The sequence below is a fragment of the Pseudorca crassidens genome, chromosome 18 (genome assembly GCF_039906515.1).
Source record: "Pseudorca crassidens isolate mPseCra1 chromosome 18, mPseCra1.hap1, whole genome shotgun sequence".
Classification (NCBI taxonomy): Eukaryota; Metazoa; Chordata; class Mammalia; order Artiodactyla; family Delphinidae; genus Pseudorca; species Pseudorca crassidens.
The window spans coordinates 16,617,758-16,632,565 of record NC_090313.1 but is presented as its reverse complement, the minus strand read 5'-3'; the positions used below and the strand labels follow the sequence as shown (position 1 = coordinate 16,632,565).

General features: G+C 38.1%; 1 protein-coding gene across 1 annotated transcript in view; it reads left to right on the top strand.

Moving 5' to 3' along the window:
- Positions 1-14,808, top strand: part of GPC6 (glypican 6) — a 1,075,997-nt gene that overhangs the window by 581,778 nt on the left and 479,411 nt on the right. The window lies entirely within an intron of this gene.

Genomic DNA, 14,808 nt, shown 5'->3' with positions numbered 1-14,808 from the left:
GTAATTGATATCTAGTCTCATAGCATTGTGGTCATAAAAGCTTTGTGGTCATACGATTTCAATTTTCTTAAATTTACCAAGGCTTGATTTGTGACCCAAGATATGATCTATCCTGGAGAATGTTCCATGAGTACTTGAGAAAAATGTGTATTCTGTTGTTTTTGGATGGAATGTCCTATAAATATCAATTACGTCCATCTTGTTTAATGTATCATTTAAAGCTTGTGTGTCCTTATTTAATTTCATTTTGGATGATCTGTCTATTGGTGAAAGTGGGGTGTTAAAGTCCTCTAGTATGATTGTGTTACTGTCGATTTCCCCTTTTATGGGTGTTAGCATTTGCCTTCTGTATTGAGGTGCTCCTATGCTGGATGCATAAATATTTACAATTGTTATATCTTCTTCTTGGATTGATCCCTTGAGCATTATGTAGCGTCCTTCTTTGTCTCTTGTAATAGTCTTTATTTTAAAGTCTATTTTGTCTGATATGAGAATTGCTACTCCAGCTTTCTTTTGATTTTCATGGAATATCTTTTTCCATCCCTTCACTTTCAGTCTGTGTGTGTCCCTAGGTCTGAAGTGGGTCTCTTGTAGACAGCATATTTATGGGTCTTGTTTTTGTATCCATTCAGCCAGTCTGTGTCGTTTGGTGGGAGACTTTAACCCATTTACATTAAGGTAGTTATCAATATGTATGTTCCTATTCCCATTTTCTTAATTGTTTTGGGTTTGTTATTGTAGATCTTTTCCTTCTCTTGTGTTTCTTGCCGAGAAAAGTTCCTTTAGCATCTGTTGTAAAGTTGGTTTGGTGGTGCTGAACTCTCTCAGCTTTTGCTTGTCTGTAAAGGTTTTAATTTCTCCATCAAATCTGGTTGAGATCCTTGCTGGGTAGAGTAATCTTGGTTGTAGGTTTTTCTCCTTCATCACTTTAAATATGTCCTGCTACTCCCTTCTGGCTTGCAGAGTTTCTGCTGAAAGATCAGCTGTTAACCTTATGGGGATTCCTTTGTATGTTATTTGTTGTTTTTCCCTTGCTGCTTTTAATATTTTTTCTTTGCATTTAATTTTTGATAGTTTGATTAATATGTGTCTTGGCATGTTTCTCCTTGGATTTATCCTGTATGGGACTCTCTGTGCTTCCTGGACTTGATTAACTATTTCCTTTCCCATATTAGGGAAGTTTTCAACTATAATCTCTTCAAATATCTTCTCAGTCCCTTTCTTTTTCTCTTCTTCTTCCGGGACCCCAGAACATAATTCGAATATTTGTGCGTTTAATGTTGTCCCAGAGGTCTCTGAGATTGTCCTCAGTTCTTTTCATTCCTTTTTCTTTATTCTGCTCTACAGTAGTTATTTCCACTCTTTTTTCTTCCAGGTCACTCTTCCATTCTTCTGCTTCAGTTATTCTGCTATTGATCCCTTCTAGAGTATTTGTATTTTTATTTATTGTGTTGTTCATTGTTTCTTGTTTCCTCTTAGTTCTTCTAGGTCCTTTTTAAATGTTTCTTGTATTTTCTCTATTCTATTTCCAAGATTTTGGATCATCTTTACTATCATAATTCTGAATTCTTTTTCAGGTAGATTGCCTATTTCCTCTTCATTGGTTAGGTCTGGTGGGTGTTTATGTTGCTCCTTCATGTGCTGTGTGTTTTTCTGTCTTTTCATTTTGCTTATCTTACTGTGTTTGGGGTCTCCTTTTTGCAGGCTGCAGGTTCATAGTTCCCGTTGTTTTTGGTGTCTGTCCCCAGTTGCTAAGGTTGGTTCAGTGGGTTGTGTAGGCTTCCCGTTGGAGGAGACTCATGCCTGTGTTCTGGTGTATGAGGCTGGATCTTGTCTTTCTGGTGGGCAGGTCCACGTCTGGTGATGTGTTTTGGGGTGTCTGTGGCCTTATGATTTTAGGCAGCCTCTCTGCTAATGGGTGGGTTTGTGTTCCTGTCTTGCTAGTTGTTTGGCATAGGGTGTCTGGCACTGTAGCTTGCTGGTCGTTGAGTTAAGATGGGTCTTGGTATTGAGATGGAGATCTATGGGAGATTTTTGCCGTTTGATATTATGTGGAGCTGGGAGGTCTCTTGTGGACCAGTGTCCTGAGGTTGGCTCTCCCACCTCAGAGGCACAGCACTGACTCCTGGCTGCAGCACCAAGAGCCTTTCATCCACACAACTCAGAATTAAAGGGAGAAAAAGTAGAAGGAAAGGAAGAAAGAAAGAGGATAAAATTAAAGTAAAAAAAAATTATTAAGAAAAAAAACTTTTTTAAATATAAAAAAAAAAACGGACAGACAGAACCCTAGGACCAATGGTGAAAGCAAAGCTATACAGACAAAATCTCACACAGAAGCATACACATACACACTCACAAAAAGAGGAAAAGGGGAAAAAGTAATATATCTTGCTCCCAAAGTCCACCTCCTCAATTTGGGATGATTCACTGTCTATTCAGGTGTTCCACAGATGCAGGTGCATCAAGTTGATTGTGGAGATTTAATCAGCTGCTTCTGAGGCTGCTGGGAGAGATTCCCTTTCTCTTCTTTGTTCTCACAGCTCCCGGGGTTCAGCTTTGGATTTGGTCCCGCCTCTGCGTGTAGGTCGCCTCAGGGCATTTGTTTCCGGGGTTAAAGGAGCAGCTGACTCAGGGGCTCTGGCTCACTTAGGCCTGGGGGAGGGAGGGGCACGGAGTGCGGGGCGGGCCTGCGGTGGCGTGACATCGCACCAGCCTGAGGCGCGCCGTGCATTCTCCCGGGGGAGTTGTCCCTGGATCCCGGGACCCTGGCAGTGGCGGGCTGCACAGGCTCCCCGGAAGTGGGGTGTGGAGAGTGACCTGTGCTCGCACACAGGTTTCTTGGCGGCGGCAGCAGCAGCCTTAGCGTCTCATGCCCGTCTCTGGGGCTCGCGCTGTTAGCCGCGGCTTGCGCCCGTCTCTGGAGCTCCTTTAAGCAGCGCTCTTAATCCCCTCTCCTCGCGCACCAGGAAATAAAGGGGCAAGGAAAAGTCTCTTGCCTCTTATTTAGGTCCAGACTTTTCCCCGGACTCCCTCCCGGCTAGCTGTCGTGCACTAGCCCCTTCAGGCTGTGTTCACGCCGCCAACCCCAGTCCTCTCCCGGCGCTCCGAAGCCCGAGCCTCAGCTCCCAGCCCCGCCCGCCCCGGCGGGGGAGCAGACAAGCCTCTCGGACTGGTGAGTGCTGGTCGGCACCGACCCTCTTTGCGGGAATCTCTCCGCTTTGCCCCCCGCACCCCTGTTGCTGTGCTCTCCCCCGCGGCCCCGAAGCTTTCCCCCTCCGCCACCCGCAGTCTCCGCCCGCGAAGGGGCTTCCTAGTGTGTGGAAATTTTTCGTCCTTCACAGCTCCCTCCCACTGGTGCAGGTCCCGCCCCTATCCTTTTGTCTCTGTTTTTTCTTTTTTCTTTTACCCTACCCAGGTACGTGGGGGGTTTCTTGCCTTTTGGGAGGTCTGAGGTCTTCTGCTAGCGTTCAGTAGGTGTTCTCTAGGAGTTGTTCCACGTGTAGATGTATTTCTGATGTATCTGTGGGGAGGAAGGTGATCTCCGCGTCTTGCTCTTCCGCCATCTTCTCCGAGCCCCCAGGAAGGAATTTCAATAAGGAAGAGGTCAACAGTATAAAAATCCAAAGTTATCTAACGACAAGTTATAAATTTGTTAATTCTAAGCATAGCAAACCCACCATCATTCAGTGCTATTTATCATTCATTGCTGTTGCTTACGTTGCGAGCCCTGGAACAGCCCTTGAATTTAATCCCAGTGGTAATGCCCGTTCCTTTTCCCTACTGGGAAGGTCCAAATGCGGTGTGAATGGAGCCGGTGTGCAGTGTGCTGGTGAGCACGGCCTGCTCTCATAGTCTCTGTTTCCCTTTGGGTTTTTGTTTCTCTGCATTGTTATTGCTGAGACCCTAGAAAGCAATGTAAACATACTTATTTCTTTTATATGTGTGTATATATATATATATATATCTTTATTGGCGTATAATTGCTTTACATTGTGTTGGTTTCTGCTGCACAACCAAGTGAACATACTTATTTCTTTGGAAAAAATGGGTGTTCACGGTAAATGATGGACAAAGGATTTTATGGGCTAAAGATTAGCAGAATTTAAAGAATAGTGTCTTTGTCTTGCTTCTCAGCACGTGCTGTACAAGGCATGTTGATAGCAAACATCTAAATTACATTGGAAGCTAATGAGCAAAATTTAAATGGTGTTAAGATAACCTAAGGTCAGATTTCTAAGGCAGACTTAAGATGGTAGGCTGAAAAGCTCTGTCTGTCAAATGCAGCCTAATGTTCAGCTCAACTGGCATGTCAAGCCAGTTCTCTCTGACCACCTAGAGTGAAATGCCATAAACCCCATGCATGAGGAGGGCTCGGACGGCCCCGCAGGGAGTGGCACTTCATTTCCAGTCATGTACCTCAGGGTGTGCAAACTCTTGTGAAATGACCCCGGTAGCTACATGTTGTCTCTTAATGGAGGACTGTCCTTCCAGTGCTTTGAATCTCCCATACTTTCTTTCCCCTCCTACTTCCTTAAATAAAATCCAAATTCCCCAGAGAATTGTCTCAGGCTCCCAGTCTTACTGCAGCCTCATCTCCTGTCTCTCTGGTCCTCTCTGTTGAACCTGCACTTATCAGTTTCCAAAAGTGACAGCTTTTGGCATAATAGCAGAGTAATGCATGATTGTAGCGAAACTGTAGGAAAAGCAGAGCAAGGAAACCAAGCACCCGGAGATAAATGGCCAGATGTCTAGAAGGAGACTTGCTGGATCAAAGGGTAGGCAAGTTTTTACAGCTTTTACATCACCAAATAGCCCTGCAGAATGACTCTATCAATTTACACTCTGCCAACATGGTTAATGGGCTGTAGTGTAATTGTCTGTTTATCTATCTGTTATCCTCATTAGGCTATAAGCACTTCAAGGACTTTTCAGTCTCTCAGTGCCCAGCGTCTAGCATTTAGCCTGATACAAAGTAGGCTGTCATTAGCCCACTTCCCTCTCCATACTTCTAAATTCTCTGAAGCCCCAAACAATGGGCCAATTGATATCATAGAATATATGGATGAATGATAAGGCGTAGTGGGTATTAAAATATTCCAGAATTTTCCCCCCAAACTCAACACATCCATAAGCTCTTATATAAAGTTTAACATCTACCATGCATAATGAAGTCTTCATTAATAGGTAGCTTTAGATAACCTTATGTTAGGTACTGTTTGTCTTGAATTAGCATCGAACACTGAAGGTGCATAAATGTAGAAGTGTATGTTTATGGATGTTTTAAATAAATTATCTTCCAAAATTCAACTACATTAGTAAATGAAATTGCAGTAACTTCCTGCAGGGTGAAAATTTTGAGAGCATGTTACTATGGCGATTATTTTAAAATGTCATGTAAGATTATAGTTTTCTTTCTGGAATAAAAAGGTCTCTAAAAATCTTCAAGGAATATACTTACTTGCATGTGAAATCTTTAGTAAAGCTCTAAAATCAACATTGTGATACCTTTCTTTGAAGAACCAGAGCGTTTAAAGATAAAGATCCAGGATAATTTACTTAAAACATGACTGGAACAAGTATCATGTATATTTTGAAGAAATACATATATGCTAAGGATACAAAGACTTAATGACACACAAGCAACAATTGAGAACACATATTCTGGAATAGGAGATGGGCATAAAAAGAAGTAAGTTAAATACAGTAAAACAACCACTGTGATAGAGATCATAAACAAAATTCTGTGGGAAAAAGATGAGGAAATAGCTCACCTTAGAACTATTTCCATGTGTCAAGGTTCCTTTGAGATATTTCCGTTTCAAATTTTTTTTCTAATGATCCTAACTGGGAAGGATGCTTTTCACTACCTGAGTAATTTAGCTGCACCTCTTCTTACAAGACAAACATTTACTGAGCAGCTGCGTGCCAAGTACATAGGCACGGGCAAAAGCCTCAGGTTGACAAAGAACTCTAACATATTTTGTTACAGATCTTATGTATAACAATTCAAGTTCAGTCCATGCTTTATAACTATTTATATATATTTTGTGTGTGTGGTGTGTACAATCATGAAAACATGTATTGTTTTTATTAGTTACACTGTGCTTAATAAATATCTGTTGAATGAATAAATGGGTGAACATGTAAAGAATTCATGTATTTAATTATTCATAGAGAACCAAGTTGTGTTCTTTACAAAACCATAGATCTGAGCTACAACCATTTGACATTCAATAAATATTTGGCAAAACCGTAGTTGGAGCAAAATTGGAAGAAGGATAAAAATACTTAGAAGAGTCAAAATGGTTAAGAAAAGTGATTAAGGAAAAAAATATTTCTCTCAACAGTATGACTTTGAACAAGAACATTGATCTCAGCTGTGTCTCTATATTCTCTATTTTCATTATTGGTCATCTCTTTATAATGAAGAAAATGTGCTTTTCAGTACTAATATTTCTCATGTAAGTATGCCTAGCCAACTGAGACATAACTTAGACATCGAAGCTTGCTCATTGATAAAATATAACAAATTGTCAATAGTCCAAGTTAATATCCCTAATAGCACTTACGTTGGCACTGGAATTGTAGTAGTATTGTAATACTATAAGCCTTTCTTTTAAGTAAAATAATAGCAAATGTAAATCACCATCGTTTTCTTTTAGGGACATGAAAAAATTATGACCCACTTTTGTATATTAGAGAGATGAGATTTTTGTCAGTGATTCAGCCAACAGATATATTCATAGTTCAGTTGGATTTTAGTCATGAGAAAATATAGGCAAAAAATTGTTTACTTTTTTTTAATTTATGAAAACATGTAGAAGCCTTCTGCACAGTTACTATAATTGGAATGTTATTGAAATAACCATCAGGGCATTCTCACAGAATGAATAAAATATTGATTTTAACTGAAATGAAAATCATGGCTTGGCCAAAGTTTGGGGGTTTTAAATGGGCAAAAGTGTTTACAGCTATCAAGATCAACACATTTCTTTCTAACAGTTTCTCTGGCTTTCAGAATGTGGTCTTGTTTTGATCTTCAAAGAATGTTGTTAGAATAATTGGAAATCTGCTAGAATGGCAATGATCCTGTTGTGGAAAAGGCAAAAAAAAGGAAAAAAATTCTAGCTTCAATACTGGAAAATTATAAAGAGCTTAGAAAAGCTGTGGTGGTGTGATAGGATTGCCTGAGTTTGGTTGTTGCTAGGGAGAATCTGATGAGACGCCATCCCCAGTGGGAATTCTGTCTGTTTCCCCCACCCTAAATCTTGCAGGATAAAAGCCATTTGGAAAGTATCAAAGTATCTGACTTCGAAAAGTTTGGCTCCATTGAAGCATTGTATAGATTCTGATCCTTTCCCTGCTGTTCTGAATGATGGCTAGCAGAACCGCAGAGAAGCAGACCACCCATAAAAATGGAAACCAGCCGTTCATTCGTTGTATGATTTCTGTGTGATTTCTAGCTTCTTTCAATATTGATGTACAGGCATGTGATGACTTTTGTAGATTAGTTTGATATTCATATACAGTCAGCCTTCCGTATCATCGGGTTACACGTCTATGGAGCAACCAATCATGGATTGAAAATATTCAGGAAAAAAATTCCAGAAAGTTCTAAAAAGCAAAACTTGAATTTGCTGCCCACTAGCAACTATTTACATAGCATTTACATTGTATTAGGTATTATGGGTAATCTAGATTTGATTTAAAGTATAGTATATCAGAGGTTATATGCAAATACTACACTATTTTGTATGAGGGACTTTGCATCCACAGATTTTTGTATCAGCGGGTATCCTAGAACCAGTCCTCCAACTAAAGGGACAACTCTATTGCAGTTATGGGCATTTCTCATCCTTGATTTTTTGTTCTGTTTAAAATTTTATCTCAATACAATTTCACTGATAAAATTTAGAATATTGGAAATTTGATCCTCACATTTCACTTTGAGGATTTCAGTTCTACTCAGTCCATTATGTAACCTGAGAAAGCAGAAATTATCTGATTAATTATAAATTATATTTTTTGATGTATGTGAAATACATGTTTTTAACTGGACTTACTATGTTAAAATTTTTTGAACTATTGGCTCACATTCTAATTACCTATTATATCTTGTGCACATTGGCATGTTATATGGTTCTCTTCTCTCTTGAATTCAAAAATATTAAGAATTTATGTTCCTAAAGTGGAAGAGTCCAAATGTAAATAAATATATATCTTTCAACACTGGATTATATGTGTAGAGAGCAGACACCACAAATAACATGTTCTAAAATTTTGCAATCATATTTTGAAACAGGAAGAGCACACGGGATACCATATATAATCTGAAATTTATTTGCCTTTAAATGCACTCATTTAACTCACTAAATATAATTACATTTTTATTTTGTAACATGACAATGAGATGAGAACCTAAAGTCAATAAGAAACATAATAATAAATGTAATTTGGCTTGAATAAATACAGTCAGCAATGATCAACATAACAGTTGGTGAGTAGGTTTGGGATTTAAGTATGTATCTCAAACGATATTCTTAACACTTATGAATCAAGTTGTTCTGAGTTAATAAGAGACTAGTGAATTGAAGGAGAGTCGCTGAACACAGAGATTACACCCACTGGAATTATTCATGACTTCAAATTTGAGATGATTCTATCTTATGTGCTCTATGGTATCTGCATTTGAACACCTCAGTGATACTGATACTTCTTATCAGTGAAGATAGCTGCATTGACCTTAGGCGTAAAGAGATAATGGGGGGAAATGTCAGTGATCTTTCTAATATACCTTTCACTGTCATGAAAGGGCCTCTATGAGAAGTTGGTGATCTCATGATATGATTTCTGAACCTTTAGTTTCTAAATGATACAGTCTCATTGAATTCATGAAAGATGGGATCATAAAGCCAGACATAACTTTTAGGCTTAGTAATCCATTTAGGTTTCTCAGTATGTAGAACTAAGAAAACACCCCAGTTGATTTCAAAGATAGCAAGATTATCTATATAAAAGTAATAATGTAATTGGCCCATTAATGAACATAGTTAGATCTAGCTACCGGTCACCCGGACATTCTGGCTGTGAGTGGTGGCTCATGGTCAGCAGTGAAACACAATTCACACGACCTCTGAAAAGTAACTGATACCAAAACAAAACCAAGAACGGCTGAACAGATATCTTATGAGTCAATCCTACAAAGTCCTTTCTGTTTCTGTATTCCTTCATTTCAGTTATTTTAACTTCTGCTGAACAGGTGACCCTGACTAGGGAAGTCAACAAAGTAGTATAAGATTTTTGACAACTGTTTCCAAGTTGAGGACACTTTGCTCAGTCAACTTCCAGTCACTTACAAAGTGGAAGACAGCAACCAGTCAGCTCCATTTTATGCAGCCTGTTTTCTGTATCATGAGGCAATCATCAAAATCAGGAAAGGATCTAGGATACAGCAGTCATTTATTTTTTTTCAAATTTAAGTAGATTATTTTCTAAGACCACTAAATGTGCTTTCTTAGGTATGCATAGCACAATGATCATCCTTGCTTCTCTCAGGTAGTACGCCTAGTGCCTTGTCCCTTAGGTGTAAGAGATTCCCTCTTGGTACTGTTTCTAGACAGAAGGTCACTTTCGGACAGGGAGATTAAAAGCAATATTAATTCCTGCAATGTATGGAAGTCAGATTAGACTTGGAAAACACTTTGCACTTACCTGATCATGTGGCCAGAATGTGTAGGCTGATAATTAGAGTACCCAGCTATCCAGAAATCTCTCTGGGGCCTCATCTGAGGTATAAGACATTCTTCTATCAGTTGCTTTTGGTCATAAGTTTCTTCTTGACGGTGATAGGAACATAAAAATACACATTAATTTTTTCATGAAAGAAATACTTATATTTTCAGAACACATAGCCCCTAATTAAATTACTGCTGATGGAATAAGCATTCTGCAATAGCAGGAGAGGAATGAAATTTAATTTCCCAGTGCCATAGGAAGGGCTTGACTATTCAAAAACCGTCTCTAAATCTTAGGAACTATGCTTTCAAGGGCTAAGCTAACAGAACTGAGCAGGAAATAAGCCTGATTAGTATTTTGTAAGTAATTTTGAGCGCAAAAGATATATTTACAATAATAGCCAAGACTTATCATCTACAGTTGAACTCAACACTGGCAAAAATAAAAAAGTAAATTGAATTCATTAAAACGACATCAAATAAATTATGCTGTTCATTTTCTTATGCACTGCTTATCACTTTTTAATTTTTAAAACTTTGGTTGGATATCTCTAGATCCTAATAAGGAGAAATGGGTTAGCATTGATTTCATGACTTATGAAACATTTAGACACAAATTACTCACTTGTTGCTCTCAATTTATAACACAGTTTTCTCAAGGCTCCTCACTTTAATACAGCCTGTCAATCACTGCTATCTATAATAAGGAGGAATGGAGGCTTGTATTTTTTTTTTCACCCATGCAATTTAACAATATAACCTCTGGCTTTTTGCTAAAGAACTGTTTTGTGTCTTTCCACTTGGCACAGGGTAATCGAAGCAATTTTTGTGGTTGGAAACACATTGATAGTGCTCAGTAAATGTAAATCTAATAACCGTATTATTCACCAGGTTTGGAAAGGAAACAAGAGATTTATATGGGGCTACAGTTATAATTAAGGGAACAAATCGCCCTTTTTACAGAATTTCAATATAGGCTTTCCCCCCTCACTTATAACGTGTACTAGCTGTCGCTAAGATTACTCTGTCTTGGGTATTCGTGGTACTTTATAATAAAGATAACTTTGTGAAAGAGAATAATGTCTCGTCTTGAATTTTCAGGAGCAGCCGGTGAGAAGTCAAAGGTGTCCTTTCTTCCCAGACCCACGGGGAAAGATTTGTCATTTGATAACCGCAGTCTACTTTTCTGCTTCTTCTAGGCGTTTGTCATGGTCGCATCAAGCAGCTCCTTTAAAGCGTGATCTGTACCTCTTCCCTATATCTAAGGGTGACCTGCAAAGGCTTATTTTATCAACAAACTGCACATTCTGCTATTTTGATAAAACCAGTAATTCAGTGAAATTTGTGGATGTAATCATACCATTCTGTAGAAACATTAAATTTTTAAAAATCTTAGAAAGGAAAAAGAAAATAGGTGGCTTTGGCAGAGAACCTAAAGCATGTGGAAACTGAGATGATAAAGGAAAACCAGTTATCACTTCAGTGACCAAAGTGTTTCACATATGCTGGCTGACTGTCGTACGAAACTGGACATCTTATGATTCTACGGGCTATGTCCCAAATATTGCAATGGCTCCCGATGATTTCTGTGCCAACAGTAGATTATTGTATTGTACTGGAACTAATCTCTTCCTTTTCCAAACTATCAGAATGCTTATTCAGATCTCTGCTATGATACTTGTAGGTTATATTACAGTTATTTGTGTACGTGTCTTATCACCACTATTACAGACTATTAAGGTCAGGAACTTGCGCATGGCTTAGTATACCTTCAGTGACTTGTTTACATGATCAATATACATTTGTTGATGGATGGGTGACTAGTTTTGCAGATCCAAATCTGAATCAAGGACAGATACATGTAGGTTGTTTTATATATATATATATTTATTTATTTGTTTGTTTATTTATTTATTTATTTATTTATTTTAACATCTTTACTAGAGTGTAATTGCTTTACAATGGTGTGTTAGTTTCTGCTGTATAACAAAGTGAATCATCTATACGTATACCTATATCCCCATATCTCCTCCCTCTTGCGTCTCCCTCCCGCCCTCCCTATCCCACCCCTCTAGGTGGTCACAAAGCACTGAGCTGATCTCCCTGTGCTATGTGGCTGCTTCCCACTAGCTATCTATTTTACGTTTGGTAGTGTATATATATCCATGCCACACTCTCACTTCGTCCCAGCTTACCCTTCCCCCTCCCCGTGTCCTCAAGTCCAGTCTCTAGGTCTGCGTCTTTATTTCTGTCCTGCCCCTAGGTTCTTCAGAACCATTATTTTTATTTTTTTTAGATTCCATATATATGTGTTAGCATATGGTATTTATTTTTATCTTTCTGACTTACTTCAATCTGTATGACAGTCTCTAGGTCCATCCACCTCACTACAAATAACTCAATTTTGTTTCCTTTTATGGCTGAGTAATATTCCATAGTATATATGTGCCACATCTTCTTTATCCATTCATCTGTCAGTGGACACTTAGGTTGTTTCCATGTCCTGGCTATTGTAAATAGTGCTGCAATGAACGTTGTGGTACATGACTCTTTTTGAATAATGGTTTTCTCAGGGTATATGCCCAGTAGTGGGATTCCTGGATCGTATGGTAGTTCTATTTTTAGTATTTTGAGGAACCTCCATAATGTTCTCCATAGTGGCCGTATCAATTTACATTCCCACTAACAGTGCACAAGGGTTCCCTTTTCTCCACACCTTCTCCAGCATTTATTGTTCGTAGACTTTTTGATGATGGCCATTCTGACCTGTGTGAGGTGATACCTCATTGTAGTTTTCATCTGCATTTCTCTAATGATTAGTGATGTTGAGCATTCTTTCATGTGTTTGTTGGCAATCTGTATATCTTCTTTGCAGAAATGTCTCTTTAGGTCTTCTGCCCATTTTTGGATTGGATTGTTTGCTTTTTTGATATTGAGCTGCCTGAGCTGTTTGTAAATTTTGGAGATTAATTGTCAGTTGCTTCATTTGCAAATATTTTCTCCCATTCTGAGGGTTGTCTTTTGGTCTTGTTTATGGTTTCCTTTGCTGTGCAAAAGCTTTTAAGTTTCATTAGGTCCCATTTGTTTATTTTTGTTTTTATTTCCATTTCTCTAGGAGGTAGGTCAAAAAGGATCTTGCTGTGATTTATGTAATAGTGTGTTCTGCCTATGTTTTCCTCTGAGAGTTTTACAGTGTCTGGCTTTACATTTAGGTCTTTAATCCATTGTGAGTTTATTTTTGTGTATGGTGTTAATGAGTGTTCTAATTTCATTCTTTTACATGTAGCTGTCCAGTTTTCCCAGCACCACTTATTGAAGAGGTTGTCTTTTCTCCACTGTATACTCTTACCTCCTTTATCAAAAATATGGTGACCATATGTGCGTGGGTTTATCGCTGGACTTTCTATCCTGTTCCATTGATCTATATTTCTCTTCTTGTGCCAGTACCATACTGTCTTCATTACTGCAGCTTTGTAATATAATCTGAAGTCCAGAAGCCTAATTCCTCCAGCTCTGTTTTTCTTTCTCAAGATTGCTTTGGCTATTCAGGGTCTCATGTGTCCATATAAATTGTGAAATTTTTTGTTATAGTTCTGTGAAAAATGCCATTGGTAGTTTGATAGGGATTGCATTCAATCTGTAGATTGCTTTGGGTAGTATAGTCATTTTCACAATGTTGATTCTTCCAATCCAAGAACATAGTATATCTCTCCATCTGTTTGTATCATCTTTAATTTCTTTCATCAGTGTCTTATAGTTTTCTGCATACAGGTCTTTTGTTTCCTTAGGTATTTTATTCTTTATTTATTCCTAGGTATTTTATTCTTTTTGTTGCAATGGTAAATGGGAATGTTTCCTTAATTTCTATTTCAGATTTTTCCTCATTAGTGTATAGGAATGCAAGAGATTTCTGTGCATTAATTTTGTATCCTGCTTTACCAAATTCATTGATTTGCTCTAGTAGTTTTCTGGTAGCATCTTTAGGATTCTCTATATATAGTATCATGTCATCTGTAAACAGTGACAGTTTTACTTCTTTTCTGATTTGGATTCCTTTTATTTATTTTTCTTCTCTGATTGCTGTGGCTAAAACTTCCAAAACTATGTTGAATAATAGCTGTGAGAGTGGACAACCTTGTCTTGTTCCTGATCTTAGAGGAAATGGTTTCAGTTTTTCACCATTGAGAATGATGTTTGCTGTGGGTTTGTCATATATGGCCTTTATTATGTTGAGCTAAGTACCCTCTATGCCTACTGTGTGGAGGGTTTTTATCATAAATGGGTGTTGAATTTTGTCGAAAGCTTTCTCTGCATCTATTGAGATGATCATATGGTTTTTTTCCTTCAATTTGTTAATATGGTGTATTACATTGATTGATTTGCATATATGGGAGAGTCCTTGCATTCCTGGTATACACCCCACTTGATCATAGTGTATGATCCTTTTAATGTGGTGTTGGATTCTGTTTACTAGTATTTTGCTGAAAATTTTTGCATCTTTGTTCATCAGTGATATTCCCCTATAGTTTTCTTTCCTTGTGACATCTTTTTCTGGTTTTGGTATCAGGGTGATGGTGGCCTCGTAGAATGAGTTTGGGAGTGTTCCTCCCTCTGCTGTATTTTGGAAGAGTTTGAGAAGGATAGGTGTTAGCTCTTCTCTAAATGTTTGATAGAATTCGCCTGTGAAGCCATCTGGTCCTGGGCTTTTGTTTATTGGAAGATTTTTAATCACAGTCTCAATTTCAGTTCTTGTGATTGGTCTGTTTATATTTGCTATTTCTTCCTGGTTCAGTCATCTTGTGCTTTTCTAAGAATTTGTCCATTTCTTCCAGGTTGTCCATTTTATTGGCATAGAATTGCTTGTAGTAATCTCTCATGATCCCTTGTATTTCTGCAGTGTTACATCTCCTTTTTCATTTCTAATTCTATTGATTTGAGTCTTCTCCCTTTTTTTCTTGATGAGTCTGGCTAATGGTTTATCAATTTTGTTTATCTTCTTAAAGAACCAGCTTTTAGCTTTACTGATCTTTGCTATCATTTCCTTCATTTCTTTTTCATTTATTTCTGATCTGAT